At 29.7% G+C, this 18,018-nt stretch overlaps 1 protein-coding gene across 2 annotated transcripts in view; it reads left to right on the top strand.

Moving 5' to 3' along the window:
• Hr39 (Nuclear hormone receptor FTZ-F1 beta) overlaps window positions 1-18,018 on the top strand; it is a 106,534-nt gene that overhangs the window by 30,476 nt on the left and 58,040 nt on the right. For both annotated transcript variants that reach the window (XM_073967313.1, XM_073967311.1), the window contains exon 2: window positions 15,841-15,914. The gene's annotated coding sequence lies outside the window, so the exon portion shown is untranslated. The remainder of the gene's footprint in view (window positions 1-15,840; window positions 15,915-18,018) is intronic.

Raw genomic sequence — 18,018 nt, 5'->3', positions numbered from 1 at the left:
AAGAACAAGAAGAAGCTGTAGCTTCTTTTTTCTACAATTTTAGTTTCCCATTTTGAATATTATCTCCAACTAAGATCAATATAGATGAATCATTTATCTTCAAGGAACTTCTGTGAACTTCAAGAAGCACAGCAGCAACAAAAGAACTTCGCATAGAACACAAAAGAAGATGTATTATTTTCTATAACCGACCAACCAACTAACCAACCTCTCAGCGAATCAGCCAATAACCATAATTAAGAGCCATTCATACAACAGCAACAAAAAATAATAATAATAAAGAACATGCTATGGCCATGAAGCCCAAACATGGAACGGGAATAAAGAACTTCAATAGAAGAAGCAACAAAAAAAGAAGGCAAGCAGGCAGCAAGATTTGCCAACTGGTAATGGAATTATTGTGGAAGCCAACAACAAAGTTGCTGGCTAACACTCAGCCAAGTCGCAGAAGTTGAAGAAAAGAAGAAAGCCAAACCAATTAAGGCAAGAAATCCAAAGTAAAGCCAAAGAAGCAGAAGAAGAAGTAGAAGTATAGAAAGAAAACAAAAAACACATGCCAATACCAGTAAAAACCGTGGCGATGCTGCTGCTGCTACATCTGACGATGATGATGATGACGGTGTTCAAGACGATGAACATGGCAAAGATGGTTGGATGGTTGTTTGGCTGGTTGCTTGCCTGATTGCCTGCCTGTCTTATAAGAAAGCAGAAAACAGCAGAGGTTATTTGCGGTTATTGACTTTGTCTCGTTGAAATGACCTTGCCCGAAAAATAACACAAAATACAAGAGAGCCACGTTTAACAACAAAAACAAAAGGCAAGGAAACACAACAACAATAAAAGAAATGTAGATTAAAAACAAACAAAGAAGATGAAAGAGGTGGAATTAAGATAAAGGCAACCAGGATGTCACACATACAAACACAATAATTTAAAAAAGGGATGTGTTCATCGTGTCTTCTATAAGATCCACATTTATGGGTTCTTCGACCCTTGAAAAATATTCTTTAAAAATCCACGGGGTGCTTGGACCCTTGAAAAACTATTCTGTAAAAATCCAAGTGGTCTTTGGAGCCTTGAAAAAATATTATTTAAAAATCCACGTGGTCTTTGGAGCCTTGAAAAAATATTCTTTAAAAATCCACGTGGTCTTTGGAGTCTTGAAAAAATATTCTTTAAAAATCCACGTGGTCTTTGGAGCGTTGAAAAAATATTCTTTAAAAATCCACGTGGTCCTTGGAGCGTTGAAAAAATATTCTTTAAAAATCCCCGTGGTCTTTGGAGCCTTGAAAAAATATTCTTTAAAAATCCACGTGGTCTTTGGAGCCTTGAAAAAATATTCTCTAAAAATCCACGGGGTCTTTGGAGCCTTGAAAAAATATTCTTTAAAAATCCACGTGGTCTTTGGAGCCTTGAAAAAATATTCTTTAAAAATCCACGTGGTCTTTGGAGCCTTGAAAAAATATTCTTTAAAAATCCACGTGGTCTTTGGAGCCTTGAAAAAATATTCTTTAAAAATCCACGTGGTCTTTGGAGCCTTGAAAAAATATTCTTTAAAAATCCACGTGGTCTTTGGAGCCTTGAAAAAATATTCTTTAAAAATCCACGTGGTCTTTGGAGCCTTGAAAAAATATTCTTTAAAAATCCACGTGGTCTTTGGAGCCTTGAAAAAATATTCTTTAAAAATCCACTTGGTCTTTGGAGCCTTGAAAAAATATTCTTTAAAAATCCACGTGGTCTTTGGAGCCTTGAAAAAATATTCTTTAAAAATCCACGTGGTCTTTGGAGCCTTGAAAAAATATTCTTTAAAAATCCACGTGGTCTTTGGAGCCTTGAAAAAATATTCTTTAAAAATCCACGTGGTCTTTGGAGCCTTGAAAAAATATTCTTTAAAAATCCACGTGGTCTTTGGAGCCTTGAAAAAATATTCTTTAAAAATCCACGTGGTCTTTGGAGCCTTGAAAAAATATTCTTTAAAAATCCACGTGGTCTTTGGAGCCTTGAAAAAATATTCTTTAAAAATCCACGTGGTCTTTGGAGCCTTGAAAAAATATTCTTTAAAAATCCACGTGGTCTTTGGAGCCTTGAAAAAATATTCTTTAAAAATCCACGTGGTCTTTGGAGCCTTGAAAAAATATTCTTTAAAAATCCACGTGGTCTTTGGAGCCTTGAAAAAATATTCTTTAAAAATCCACGTGGTCTTTGGAGCCTTGAAAAAATATTCTTTAAAAATCCACGTGGTCTTTGGAGCCTTGAAAAAATATTCTTTAAAAATCCACGTGGTCTTTGGAGCCTTGAAAAAATATTCTTTAAAAATCCACGTGGTCTTTGGAGCCTTGAAAAAATATTCTTTAAAAATCCACGTGGTCTTTGGAGCCTTGAAAAAATATTCTTTAAAAATCCACGTGGTCTTTGGAGCCTTGAAAAAATATTCTTTAAAAATCCACGTGGTCTTTGGAGCCTTGAAAAAATATTCTTTAAAAATCCACGTGGTCTTTGGAGCCTTGAAAAAATATTCTTTAAAAATCCACGTGGTCTTTGGAGCCTTGAAAAAATATTCTTTAAAAATCCACGTGGTCTTTGAAGCCTTGAAAAAATATTCTTTAAAAATCCACGTGGTCTTTGGAGCCTTGAAAAAATATTCTTTAAAAATCCACGTGGTCTTTGGAGCCTTGAAAAAATATTCTTTAAAAATCCACGTGGTCTTTGGAGCCTTGAAAAAATATTCTTTAAAAATCCACGTGGTCTTTGGAGCCTTGAAAAAATATTCTTTAAAAATCCACGTGGTCTTTGGAGCCTTGAAAAAATATTCTTTAAAAATCCACGTGGTCTTTGGAGCCTTGATAAAATATTTTTCATGAAAAAATATTTTTAAAAAAAACCACGATTATTGAAAAAATATTTAAAAAAAAAACACGATTATTGAAAAAATATTTTTAAAAAAATTCACGATTATTGAAAAACAATTTAAAAAAAATCCACGATTATTGAAAAAATATTTTTAAAAAAATCCAGGATTATTAAAAAAATATTTTTAAAAAAATCCACGATTATTGAAAAAATATTTTTAAAACATCCACGATTATTGAAAAAATATTTTTAAAACATCCACGATTATTGAAAAAATATTTTTAAAACATCCACGATTATTGAAAAAATATTTTTAAAAAAGTCCACGATTTTTGAAAAAATATTTTTAAAAAATCCACGATTATTGAAAAAATATTTTTAAAAAAATCCACGATTATTGAAAAAATATTTTTAAAAAAATCCACGATTATTGACAAAATATTTTTAAAAAATCCACGATTATTGACAAAATATTTTTAAAAAAATCCACGATTATTGAACAAATATTTTTAAAAAAATCCACGACTATTGAAAAAATATTTTTAAAAAAATCCACGATTATTGAAAAAATATTAAAAAAAAAAAATCCACGATTATTGAAAAAATATTTTTAAAAAAATCCACGATTATTAAAAAAAATTTTCTTTAAAAATCCACGATTATTGAAAAAGTATTCTTTAAAAATCCACGATTATTGAAAAAATATTTTTTAAAAATCTCCACGATTTTTGAAAAAATATTTTTTAAAAATCCGCGATTATTGAAAAAATATTTTTTAAAAATCCACGATTATTGAAAAAATATTCTTTAAAAATCCACAATTATTGAAAAAAAATATTTCTGAACTCTCCATTCTCAGATAGTGATAATGATGAAATGGAGAAGAGATTGTAACGTTTAGTTGCTACTCATCCATATTGTCAGCTGCTTCTTTGGTCTTCGGTTATCATCAACTGCTGCTAGTGGCTGCTTGACTCCATGACTACTTGCCTGCCTGCCAGTCTAACTCCCTACTTGTCTTTCATGCATAAAGAAGTAGTGCAATGACATTGACATCATTATAAATACATTCACATACAATGACATATAGACAGACAGACATAGAGAGAGAGGTGAGATTGTATCCGTCCGTCTATATAGAATGTAATTCATTTATACACACATTCATGACTATGCATAAAACAACCTATGTTCGTACATACATACGAAAGTTGTTCATGTTGTTGACGTTCTTATTCTGATTGTCGGTCGTTTCGCTTGGTCGTTCATTTCTGTTGTATTGCTGCTGCTGTTCTTATTTCAATATACTTTGTGGCTTTTATTGTCCTCTTCATGGAGCGAATGACAGACAGACTTCATGGACTGGCTGCCTGGTGCCCTGTTGTATGCACAAAAGTGCATAGAAGACACTTTACATACTATATATGTATATAAAAATATATTCTAGAGTGTAACAATAACAGCAACAACACAAAGCTAAAGGAATGAAAAATAAAGTCAATGTCATACGATAAGTGCAAACGACACCGTACTCTACTAAAAATAAAAAGGCAACAACTGAACAGAGAACAATTTTTGCATGACTCATACAAAAGGGTCTTAAAAGCGTCGAAATAAACCTTTACAGCCATTTGGCAGATTGAAATGTTAAAGCTGAACTTTCAAAGGGGGACAGGCTAAAAAAATCCCTTGGAAAAATATTTTTTAAAAAATCCACGCCTAATGATGTCCCTTGGAAAAATATTTTTTAAAAAATCCACGCCTAATGATGTCCCTTGGAAAAATATTTTTTAAAAAATCCACGCCTAATGATGTCCCTTGGAAAAATATTTTTTAAAAAATCCACGCCTAATGATGTCCCTTGGAAAAATATTTTTTAAAAAATCCACGCCTAATGATGTCCCTTGGAAAAATATTTTTTAAAAAATCCACGCCTAATGATGTCCCTTGGAAAAATATTTTTTAAAAAATCCACGCCTAATGATGTCCCTTGGAAAAATATTTTTTAAAAAATCCACGCCTAATGATGTCCCTTGGAAAAATATTTTTTAAAAAATCCACGCCTAATGATGTCCCTTGGAAAAATATTTTTTAAAAAATCCACGCCTAATGATGTCCCTTGGAAAAATATTTTTTAAAAAATCCACGCCTAATGATGTCCCTTGGAAAAATATTTTTTAAAAAATCCACGCCTAATGATGTCCCTTGGAAAAATATTTTTTAAAAAATCCACGCCTAATGATGTCCCTTGGAAAAATATTTTTTAAAAAATCCACGCCTAATGATGTCCCTTGGAAAAATATTTTTTAAAAAATCCACGCCTAATGATGTCCCTTGGAAAAATATTTTTTAAAAAATCCACGCCTAATGATGTCCCTTGGAAAAATATTTTTTAAAAAATCCACGCCTAATGATGTCCCTTGGAAAAATATTTTTTAAAAAATCCACGCCTAATGATGTCCCTTGGAAAAATATTTTTTAAAAAATCCACGCCTAATGATGTCCCTTGGAAAAATATTTTTTAAAAAATCCACGCCTAATGATGTCCCTTGGAAAAATATTTTTTAAAAAATCCACGCCTAATGATGTCCCTTGGAAAAATATTTTTTAAAAAATCCACGCCTAATGATGTCCCTTGGAAAAATATTTTTTAAAAAATCCACGCCTAATGATGTCCCTTGGAAAAATATTTTTTAAAAAATCCACGCCTAATGATGTCCCTTGGAAAAATATTTTTTAAAAAATCCACGCCTAATGATGTCCCTTGGAAAAATATTTTTTAAAAAATCCACGCCTAATGATGTCCCTTGGAAAAATATTTTTTAAAAAATCCACGCCTAATGATGTCCCTTGGAAAAATATTTTTTAAAAAATCCACGCCTAATGATGTCCCTTGGAAAAATATTTTTTAAAAAATCCACGCCTAATGATGTCCCTTGGAAAAATATTTTTTAAAAAATCCACGCCTAATGATGTCCCTTGGAAAAATATTTTTTAAAAAATCCACGCCTAATGATGTCCCTTGGAAAAATATTTTTTAAAAAATCCACGCCTAATGATGTCCCTTGGAAAAATATTTTTTAAAAAATCCACGCCTAATGATGTCCCTTGGAAAAATATTTTTTAAAAAATCCACGCCTAATGATGTCCCTTGGAAAAATATTTTTTAAAAAATCCACGCCTAATGATGTCCCTTGGAAAAATATTTTTTAAAAAATCCACGCCTAATGATGTCCCTTGGAAAAATATTTTTTAAAAAATCCACGCCTAATGATGTCCCTTGGAAAAATATTTTTTAAAAAATCCACGCCTAATGATGTCCCTTGGAAAAATATTTTTTAAAAAATCCACGCCTAATGATGTCCCTTGGAAAAATATTTTTTAAAAAATCCACGCCTAATGATGTCCCTTGGAAAAATATTTTTTAAAAAATCCACGCCTAATGATGTCCCTTGGAAAAATATTTTTTAAAAAATCCACGCCTAATGATGTCCCTTGGAAAAATATTTTTTAAAAAATCCACGCCTAATGATGTCCCTTGGAAAAATATTTTTTAAAAAATCCACGCCTAATGATGTCCCTTGGAAAAATATTTTTTAAAAAATCCACGCCTAATGATGTCCCTTGGAAAAATATTTTTTAAAAAATCCACGCCTAATGATGTCCCTTGGAAAAATATTTTTTAAAAAATCCACGCCTAATGATGTCCCTTGGAAAAATATTTTTTAAAAAATCCACGCCTAATGATGTCCCTTGGAAAAATATTTTTTAAAAAATCCACGCCTAATGATGTCCCTTGGAAAAATATGTTTTAAAAAATCCACGCCTAATGATGTCCCTTGGAAAAATATTTTTTAAAAAATCCACGCCTAATGATGTCCCTTGGAAAAATATTTTTTAAAAAATCCACGCCTAATGATGTCCCTTGGAAAAATATTTTTTAAAAAATCCACGCCTAATGATGTCCCTTGGAAAAATATTTTTTAAAAAATCCACGCCTAATGATGTCCCTTGGAAAAATATTTTTTAAAAAATCCACGCCTAATGATGTCCCTTGGAAAAATATTTTTTAAAAAATCCACGCCTAATGATGTCCCTTGGAAAAATATTTTTTAAAAAATCCACGCCTAATGATGTCCCTTGGAAAAATATTTTTTAAAAAATCCACGCCTAATGATGTCCCTTGGAAAAATATTTTTTAAAAAATCCACGCCTAATGATGTCCCTTGGAAAAATATTTTTTAAAAAATCCACGCCTAATGATGTCCCTTGGAAAAATATTTTTTAAAAAATCCACGCCTAATGATGTCCCTTGGAAAAATATTTTTTAAAAAATCCACGCCTAATGATGTCCCTTGGAAAAATATTTTTTAAAAAATCCACGCCTAATGAAGGCCCTTGAAAAAATATTTTTTAAAAAAATCCACGCCCAACGATGGCCCTTGAAAAAATATTTTTTAAAAAAATCCACGCCCAACGATGGCCCTTGAAAAAATATTTTTTAAAAAATCCACGCCTAATAATGATGGCCCTTGAAAAAATATTTTTTAAAAAATCCACGCCTAATGATGGCCCTTGAAAAAATATTTTTTAAAAAATCCACGCCTAATGATGACCCTTGAAAAAATATTTTTTAAAAAATCCACGCCTAATGATGGCCCTTGAAAAAATATTTTTTAAAAAATCCACGCCTAATGATGGCCCTTGAAAAAATATTTTTTAAAAAATCCACGCCTAATGATGGCCCTTGAAAAAAATATTTTTTAAAAAATCCACGCCTAATGATGACCCTTGAAAAAATATTTTTTAAAAAATCCACGCCTAATGATGGCCCTTGAAAAAATATTTTTTAAAAAATCCACGCCTAATGATGACCCTTGAAAAAATATTTTTTAAAAAATCCACGCCTAATGATGGCCCTTGAAAAAATATTTTTTAAAAAATCCACGCCTAATGATGACCCTTGAAAAAATATTTTTTAAAAAATCCACGCCTAATGATGGCCCTTGAAAAAATATTTTTTAAAAAATCCACGCCTAATGATGGCCCTTGAAAAAATATTTTTTAAAAAATCCACGCCTAATGATGGCCCTTGAAAAAATATTTTTTAAAAAATCCACGCCTAATGATGACCCTTGAAAAAATATTTTTTAAAAAATCCACGCCTAATGATGGCCCTTGAAAAAATATTTTTTAAAAAAATCCACGCCTAATGATGGCCCTTGAAAAAATATTTTTTAAAAAATCCACGCCTAATGATGGCCCTTGAAAAAATATTTTTTAAAAAATCCACGCCTAATGATGGCCCTTGAAAAAATATTTTTTAAAAAATCCACGCCTAATGATGGCCCTTGAAAAAATATTTTTTAAAAAATCCACGCCTAATGATGGCCCTTGAAAAAATATTTTTTAAAAAATCCACGCCTAATGATGGCCCTTGAAAAAATATTTTTTAAAAAATCCACGCCTAATGATGGCCCTTGAAAAAATATTTTTTAAAAAATCCACGCCTAATGATGGCCCTTGAAAAAATATTTTTTAAAAAATCCACGCCTAATGATGGCCCTTGAAAAAATATTTTTTAAAAAATCCACGCCTAATGATGGCCCTTGAAAAAATATTTTTTAAAAAATCCACGCCTAATGATGGCCCTTGAAAAAATATTTTTTAAAAAATCCACGCCAAATGATGGCCCTTGAAAAAATATTTTTTAAAAAATCCACGCCTAATGATGGCCCTTGAAAAAATATTTTTTAAAAAATCCACGCCTAATGATGGCCCTTGAAAAAATATTTTTTAAAAAATCCACGCCTAATGATGGCCCTTGAAAAAATATTTTTTAAAAAATCCACGCCTAATGATGGCCCTTGAAAAAATATTTTTTAAAAAATCCACGCCTAATGATGGCCCTTGAAAAAATATTTTTTAAAAAATCCACGCCTAATGATGGCCCTTGAAAAAATATTTTTTAAAAAATCCACGCCTAATGATGGCCCTTGAAAAAATATTTTTTAAAAAATCCACGCCTAATGATGGCCCTTGAAAAAATATTTTTTAAAAAATCCACGCCTAATGATGGCCCTTGAAAAAATATTTTTTAAAAAATCCACGCCTAATGATGGCCCTTGAAAAAATATTTTTTAAAAAATCCACGCCTAATGATGGCCCTTGAAAAAATATTTTTTAAAAAATCCACGCCTAATGATGGCCCTTGAAAAAATATTTTTTAAAAAATCCACGCCTAATGATGGCCCTTGAAAAAATATTTTTTAAAAAATCCACGCCTAATGATGGCCCTTGAAAAAATATTTTTTAAAAAATCCACGCCTAATGATGGCCCTTGAAAAAATATTTTTTAAAAAATCCACGCCTAATGATGGCCCTTGAAAAAATATTTTTTAAAAAATCCACGCCTAATGATGGCCCTTGAAAAAATATTTTTTAAAAAATCCACGCCTAATGATGGCCCTTGAAAAAATATTTTTTAAAAAATCCACGCCTAATGATGGCCCTTGAAAAAATATTTTTTAAAAAATCCACGCCTAATGATGGCCCTTGAAAAAATATTTTTTAAAAAATCCACGCCTAATGATGGCCCTTGAAAAAATATTTTTTAAAAAATCCACGCCTAATGATGGCCCTTGAAAAAATATTTTTTAAAAAATCCACGCCTAATGATGGCCCTTGAAAAAATATTTTTTAAAAAATCCACGCCTAATGATGGCCCTTGAAAAAATATTTTTTAAAAAATCCACGCCTAATGATGGCCCTTGAAAAAATATTTTTTAAAAAATCCACGCCTAATGATGGCCCTTGAAAAAACATTTTTTAAAAAATCCACGCCTAATGATGGCCCTTGAAAAAATATTTTTTAAAAAATCCACGCCTAATGATGGCTTTTGAAAAGATATTGAAAACAATTTTTGGCCTTTGGAAAATATTGTTTCAATAATCGCGGATTCTTAAAGAATATTTTTAAAGGATCGAAGGACCACGTGGATTTTTAAAGCATAATTTTTCAAGGCTCCAAAGACCACGTGGATTTTTAAAGAATATTTTTTCAAGGCTCCAAAGACCACGTGGATTTTTAAAGAATATTTTTTCAAGGCTCCAAAGACCACGTGGATTTTTAAAGAATATTTTTTCAAGGCTCCAAAGACCACGTGGATTTTTAAAGAATATTTTTTCAAGGCTCCAAAGACCACGTGGATTTTTAAAGAATATTTTTTCAAGGCTTCAAAGACCACGTGGATTTTTAAAGAATATTTTTTCAAGGCTCCAAAGACCACGTGGATTTTTAAAGCATATTTTTTCAAGGCTCCAAAGACCACGTGGATTTTTAAAGAATATTTTTTCAAGGCTCCAAAGACCACGTGGATTTTTAAAGAATATTTTTTCAAGGCTCCAAAGACCACGTGGATTTTTAAAGAATATTTTTTCAAGGCTCCAAAGACCACGTGGATTTTTAAAGAATATTTTTTCAAGGCTCCAAAGACCACGTGGATTTTTAAAGAATATTTTTGGGAAACTCCAAAGACCACGTGGATTTTTAAAGAATATTTTTTCAAGGCTCCAAAGACCACGTGGATTTTTAAAGAATATTTTTGGGAAACTCCAAAGACCACGTGGATTTTTAAAGAATATTTTTTCAAGGCTCCAAACGCCACGTGGATTTTTAAAGAATATTTGTTCAAGGCTCCAAAGGCCACGTGGATTTTTAAAGAATATTTTTTCAAGGCTCCAAAGACCACGTGAATTTTTATAGAATATTTTTTCAAGGGTCCAAGACCAAAGAATATTTTTTCAGGTGCCAACATTGCGTGTTGAAATATATTTTGTAACATTCAATTGAATTTTTACCAAATTAAAATGTGCTTTTTACCGTTGTTGTCTTGTTATAAAATAACTGGATTTTTTCATCTTTTTTATGTGTGTGTACGTGTGATGGCATCATCATTGACAAAGTTGTTGAAATCACGCAATGGCTTGGAAAACCTGGTAACCAACAATGTTGCCGAAAGCAGCACACAGGGGAGAATGAACACATGAAAATGTTTCCTTAAAAAATTGCAAAAAATCAATAGAATTGGGAAATTTTGACTAAGTGAAAACTGGAAATTTTTCAGGGAGAATGTTTTCCTCTATGAATTCTCTCAAGGAGAAAAAAACCAACCACGACAAGAAAGAAAGGAGGTGTCATAAAACAAATCTATACAAAGCAATCAAGCTTACACATATACATGTGAATATGTATGCATGTGCCGCTACATATTTCCAAACTACCATGGCTCATACCACCACCAACCAATCAACCAAGCAGCAATGCATTCATTCATCCATGTTATGTTGGTTGCCTGCTTGCCAGAGAATTTCCACAGAGCATGCAAAGCAGGTTGTGAACTCCTCCATGGTTAGAACTGAACTTTAAACGTTTTTGCATGCACCCAACAACCCACATTCTTACCAGCAGCGGCCTTTTGTTGGTTGGTGTTTGTGGTTTCACCACAATTGTGCAGTTTTCTTTGTTTAAATAAAGTCTGCCAGGCAGTCAACCAGCCTGCCTGCAACATAACACCCGCTTTTTTAGCGAACACGTTAAAAACCCACAATGGCTTTAAAAATCTTGGTCATTTCATACGGTTGCAGCCATGTATGCGTACCAGCAGCTCGCGCATGCGTGGTTTACCTATGCAGCTGGTTTTTGGTGCTGATGGTTTGACTTGTAGGTTGATCAAGCTGAGAGTTTAGTTTCAGATCGTTTGACTGCCACCAACCAGTTCACTAGAATTACTACATCACAATGCACTACTACACTCGCACAAATACATACACTCTCTTTTTAAGCATGTAAATGGAAAACTGGTTAAAAATTGCACCTCTTTCTTCTCTAAAGTTACAGCACGTCCTTGTACGCCACCTGAAGGGGAATATATTGGGTGGCCGTTTATTTATTTTACTTTGCCGATTTATTTGGGGTTTTTGTTTCTAAAAAAATAAAAATATTTTTTAAATGACCTTTGGAAAAATATTGGTTTAAAAAAATCCACGCCTAATGGCCTTTGGAAAAATATTGGTTTAAAAAAATCCACGCCTAATGGCCTTTGGAAAAATATTGGTTTAAAAAAATCCACGCCTAATGGCCTTTGGAAAAATATTGGTTTAAAAAAATCCACGCCTAATGGCCTTTGGAAAAATATTGGTTTAAAAAAATCCACGCCTAATGGCCTTTGGAAAAATATTGGTTTAAAAAAATCCACGCCTAATGGCCTTTGGAAAAATATTGGTTTAAAAAAATCCACGCCTAATGGCCTTTGGAAAAATATTGGTTTAAAAAAATCCACGCCTAATGGCCTTTGGAAAAATATTGGTTTAAAAAAATCCACGCCTAATGGCCTTTGGAAAAATATTGGTTTAAAAAAATCCACGCCTAATGGCCTTTGGAAAAATATTGGTTTAAAAAAATCCACGCCTAATGGCCTTTGGAAAAATATTGGTTTAAAAAAATCCACGCCTAATGGCCTTTGGAAAAATATTGGTTTAAAAAAATCCACGCCTAATGGCCTTTGGAAAAATATTGGTTTAAAAAAATCCACGCCTAATGGCCTTTGGAAAAATATTGGTTTAAAAAAATCCACGCCTAATGGCCTTTGGAAAAATATTGGTTTAAAAAAATCCACGCCTAATGGCCTTTGGAAAAATATTGGTTTAAAAAAATCCACGCCTAATGGCCTTTGGAAAAATATTGGTTTAAAAAAATCCACGCCTAATGGCCTTTGGAAAAATATTGGTTTAAAAAAATCCACGCCTAATGGCCTTTGGAAAAATATTGGTTTAAAAAAATCCACGCCTAATGGCCTTTGGAAAAATATTGGTTTAAAAAAATCCACGCCTAATGGCCTTTGGAAAAATATTGGTTTAAAAAAATCCACGCCTAATGGCCTTTGGAAAAATATTGGTTTAAAAAAATCCACGCCTAATGGCCTTTGGAAAAATATTGGTTTAAAAAAATCCACGCCTAATGGCCTTTGGAAAAATATTGGTTTAAAAAAATCCACGCCTAATGGCCTTTGGAAAAATATTGGTTTAAAAAAATCCACGCCTAATGGCCTTTGGAAAAATATTGGTTTAAAAAAATCCACGCCTAATGGCCTTTGGAAAAATATTGGTTTAAAAAAATCCACGCCTAATGGCCTTTGGAAAAATATTGGTTTAAAAAAATCCACGCCTAATGGCCTTTGGAAAAATATTGGTTTAAAAAAATCCACGCCTAATGGCCTTTGGAAAAATATTGGTTTAAAAAAATCCACGCCTAATGGCCTTTGGAAAAATATTGGTTTAAAAAAATCCACGCCTAATGGCCTTTGGAAAAATATTGGTTTAAAAAAATCCACGCCTAATGGCCTTTGGAAAAATATTGGTTTAAAAAAATCCACGCCTAATGGCCTTTGGAAAAATATTGGTTTAAAAAAATCCACGCCTAATGGCCTTTGGAAAAATATTGGTTTAAAAAAATCCACGCCTAATGGCCTTTGGAAAAATATTGGTTTAAAAAAATCCACGCCTAATGGCCTTTGGAAAAATATTGGTTTAAAAAAATCCACGCCTAATGGCCTTTGGAAAAATATTGGTTTAAAAAAATCCACGCCTAATGGCCTTTGGAAAAATATTGGTTTAAAAAAATCCACGCCTAATGGCCTTTGGAAAAATATTGGTTTAAAAAAATCCACGCCTAATGGCCTTTGGAAAAATATTGGTTTAAAAAAATCCACGCCTAATGGCCTTTGGAAAAATATTGGTTTAAAAAAATCCACGCCTAATGGCCTTTGGAAAAATATTGGTTTAAAAAAATCCACGCCTAATGGCCTTTGGAAAAATATTGGTTTAAAAAAATCCACGCCTAATGGCCTTTGGAAAAATATTGGTTTAAAAAAATCCACGCCTAATGGCCTTTGGAAAAATATTGGTTTAAAAAAATCCACGCCTAATGGCCTTTGGAAAAATATTGGTTTAAAAAAATCCACGCCTAATGGCCTTTGGAAAAATATTGGTTTAAAAAAATCCACGCCTAATGGCCTTTGGAAAAATATTGGTTTAAAAAAATCCACGCCTAATGGCCTTTGGAAAAATATTGGTTTAAAAAAATCCACGCCTAATGGCCTTTGGAAAAATATTGGTTTAAAAAAATCCACGCCTAATGGCCTTTGGAAAAATATTGGTTTAAAAAAATCCACGCCTAATGGCCTTTGGAAAAATATTGGTTTAAAAAAATCCACGCCTAATGGCCTTTGGAAAAATATTGGTTTAAAAAAATCAACGCCTAATGGCCTTTGGAAAAATATTAGTTTAAAAAATCCACGCCTAATGGCCTTTGGAAAAATATTGGTTTAAAAAAATCCACGCCTAGTGGCCTTTGGAAAAATATTGGTTTAAAAAAATCCACGCCTAGTGGCCTTTGGAAAAATATTGGTTTAAAAAAATCCACGCCTAATGGCTTTATAAGGGGTTTTGGACTATTTGACGGTTGCGTATTACTGTTGTCATCACTCATACACCCCAAGGCACCATGTGGACTCATTATCACTCTTTCCATTTAGTTTAGTTTTAAATTCCAGTAGATTCCTTTTAGAATCGAACATGGCTTAAAATTTCAATATCACTTTGTTCTTCATTTATTAAGATTTCTACAATTTATTCTTACATATCATTGTAAATAAATTTCAAAAATATTGTTGTTGCGTGTCAGTTTAATTAAACAAAAGCCAACGCCAACAACAGCACTATAGTGGTCGGCCACCACACACAAAACCAGCAGCAGCAGCCTCTCAGCTCGGCAGTAATATAACAATCACTGCAAACAACAATTGCAGTACCAACAACAATCAACCGCATAATATGGGCAGCAGAAATAGAAGCAAAAAAAGTTGTTTTGGGACAAGGTTATTTTGTTGCTTTAGCTGCCGCACCGCCGCCACTTTTAACTACAAAGTGCAGTTGTTGTTTTTGGATTTTTTTATAGGTGGCCATAAAATAATATCTGTATGCAATTGCATAAAATAAACCAACAATAAAAAAATTATCATTTTTAAATTCGTAAATATTTTTTTTGCAATTGCGTTAATTATTTAAGAATGTCTTGTGGAGGTTGTTTTTGTATTTTCTTTCAGATGTAACCCTACAGTGGGCAATATATTATAGGAGAAAAATGTATAAGAAGATTTTAACAGAAATTATCATTCACTTCCTTGAAATATTTCCAATTTTATGCTTTCATTCTATCATTCTATTCTACTCTATTTCTGCGCTCTGAATCCTAATGGCTTTTGGAATATATTCTTCAAGAAACTCCACTCCTAATGACTCTGGAAAAATATTCTTCAAAACAGCCGTGACTTACGGCCTATGAAAAAAATATTCCTCAGAAATCCATGCCTAACGTTCTTTGAAAAAATATTCTTAAAAACAATCCATGCCCAACGACCTTTGAAAAAATATTCAAAAAAAAAAAAAAAAAACACGCCTAACTGCCCTTAAAAAATTCCATCCACTTAAACGATCCCATATCGCTCAAAATTTGTCATATGCGCCGCTTAGTTCCTGAGTTATTTAATAAATTAAATTTTATAATGGTGGCGTATACATACTGTCATCAGTTATACGCACCTTGGTACAGCGAAGAAATTCATTGATATTGAAACCGCTGACAAAATATTTCTTATCCTTATTATATTGAGAAAATTAGTAAATACATTCCAAAGATTTTTTTATATTACGAATAAAAAGATTGAAGATTATTTGTTTGTAGAGTATCTTGTGGTTGACCTTCTGTTCTAAAGTTGCCTCCACTATCGAGGTGTTTCTTTATTTGATATTTTAAATACCATAAATGTAATTTAACTTGTAATAATTTTCTATATATGACCTTTAGCGGTGAAACCCGTTTCATAGAATAATTATTTTTAATAGTTTTTTTTTATCGTTTTCTCTTTGCAGATGTTTTATTATTTTAATAGTGGATATACCTAGATGCAATTGTCCAAATGCTTCCTATTTATACAAGACTAAAGGTAAGTTTAACGATGAAAATTTGAAGATTTTATAGAAGTAATTATCTTCACAAGATAACTAAAAAACATGAAGTGTAGTATGTGGATATTGGGAGTGCGTATACGTACTGACAGCAATCATTCGAAGAGGTACTCTGACACATTTTATATGAATCGCATTGTTGTAACAAGTATCTAAGGGACAGATAGATCAAGCAAAGTCAATAAAAAAATATATTTTCTTTTGAACAACAAATTAAAAAAATCCACGCCTAATGGCTTTTGGAAAAATATTCTGTACAGAAATCCAGGCCTAATGGCCTTTGGAAAACAAATTATTAAGAAATCCCCGCCAAATGACCCCTAAAAATATTATTTAAATAAATCCCCGCCTAATGATCGTTGGAAAAATATTTTTAAATAAATCCACGTCTGATGGCTTTTAGGAAATATTCTTTAAAAAATTTCACGCGCAATATTCTTTGAAAATTCCAAGCCTAATGGCTTTTGGGAAATATTCTATAAAAATCACGCCTAATGGCCCTTGAAAAAAATATTCTCAAAAAAATCCACGTATGGGGGCCACGTCTATTGGCTCATAAAAATATGCTGTAGAGAAAATCCACCTCCAAAAATATCATTTAAGAATCAACTTTCAAATGCCTTTGAACAATTTTTACGGTTGCGTATTAGTGTTGTCATCATTTATACGTCCCACGTTACCATGTGGACTCATTATATTTTTTTCATTTATAGAGGTTCTCTACCTCTACCTTAATATATTTATCAAATAAATCCACGCCAATATTTAATATTAAATATTAATACTAAATATTAAATATTAAATATTAAATATTGAATATTAAATATTAAATATTAAATATTAAATATTAAATATTAAATATTAAATATTAAATATTAAATATTAAATATTAAATATTAAATATTAAATATTAAATATTAAATATTAAATATTAAATATTAAATATTAAATATTAAATATTAAATATTAAATATTAAATATTAAATATTAAATATTAAATATTAAATATTAAATATTAAATATTAAATATTAAATATTAAATATTAAATATTAAATATTAAATATTAAATATTAAATATTAAATATTAAATATTAAATATTAAATATTAAATATTAAATATTAAATATTAAATATTAAATATTAAATATTAAATATTAAATATTAAATATTAAATATTAAATATTAAATATTAAATATTAAATATTAAATATTAAATATTAAATATTAAATATTAAATATTAAATATTAAATATTAAATATTAAATATTAAATATTAAATATTAAATATTAAATATTAAATATTAAATATTAAATATTAAATATTAAATATTAAATATTAAATATTAAATATTAAATATTAAATATTAAATATTAAATATTAAATATTAAATATTAAATATTAAATATTAAATATTAAATATTAAATATTAAATATTAAATATTAAATATTAAATATTAAATATTAAATATTAAATATTAAATATTAAATATTAAATATTAAATATTAAATATTAAATATTAAATATTAAATATTAAATATTAAATATTAAATATTAAATATTAAATATTAAATATTAAATATTAAATATTAAATATTAAATATTAAATATTAAATATTAAATATTAAATATTAAATATTAAATATTAAATATTAAATATTAAATATTAAATATTAAATATTAAATATTAAATATTAAATATTAAATATTAAATATTAAATATTAAATATTAAATATTAAATATTAAATATTAAATATTAAATATTAAATATTAAATATTAAATATTAAATATTAAATATTAAATATTAAATATTAAATATTAAATATTAAATATTAAATATTAAATATTAAATATTAAATATTAAATATTAAATATTAAATATTAAATATTAAATATTAAATATTAAATATTAAATATTAAATATTAAATATTAAATATTAAATATTAAATATTAAATATTAAATATTAAATATTAAATATTAAATATTAAATATTAAATATTAAATATTAAATATTAAATATTAAATATTAAATATTAAATATTAAATATTAAATATTAAATATTAAATATTAAATATTA

This window comes from Musca autumnalis, unplaced genomic scaffold (assembly GCF_047663935.1).
Source record: "Musca autumnalis isolate F117 unplaced genomic scaffold, ASM4766393v1 scaffold_2, whole genome shotgun sequence".
NCBI classification, from domain to species: domain Eukaryota; kingdom Metazoa; phylum Arthropoda; class Insecta; order Diptera; family Muscidae; genus Musca; species Musca autumnalis.
The sequence above is the reverse complement of the archived record's forward strand: the minus strand, read 5'-3'. Positions and strand labels throughout refer to the sequence as shown.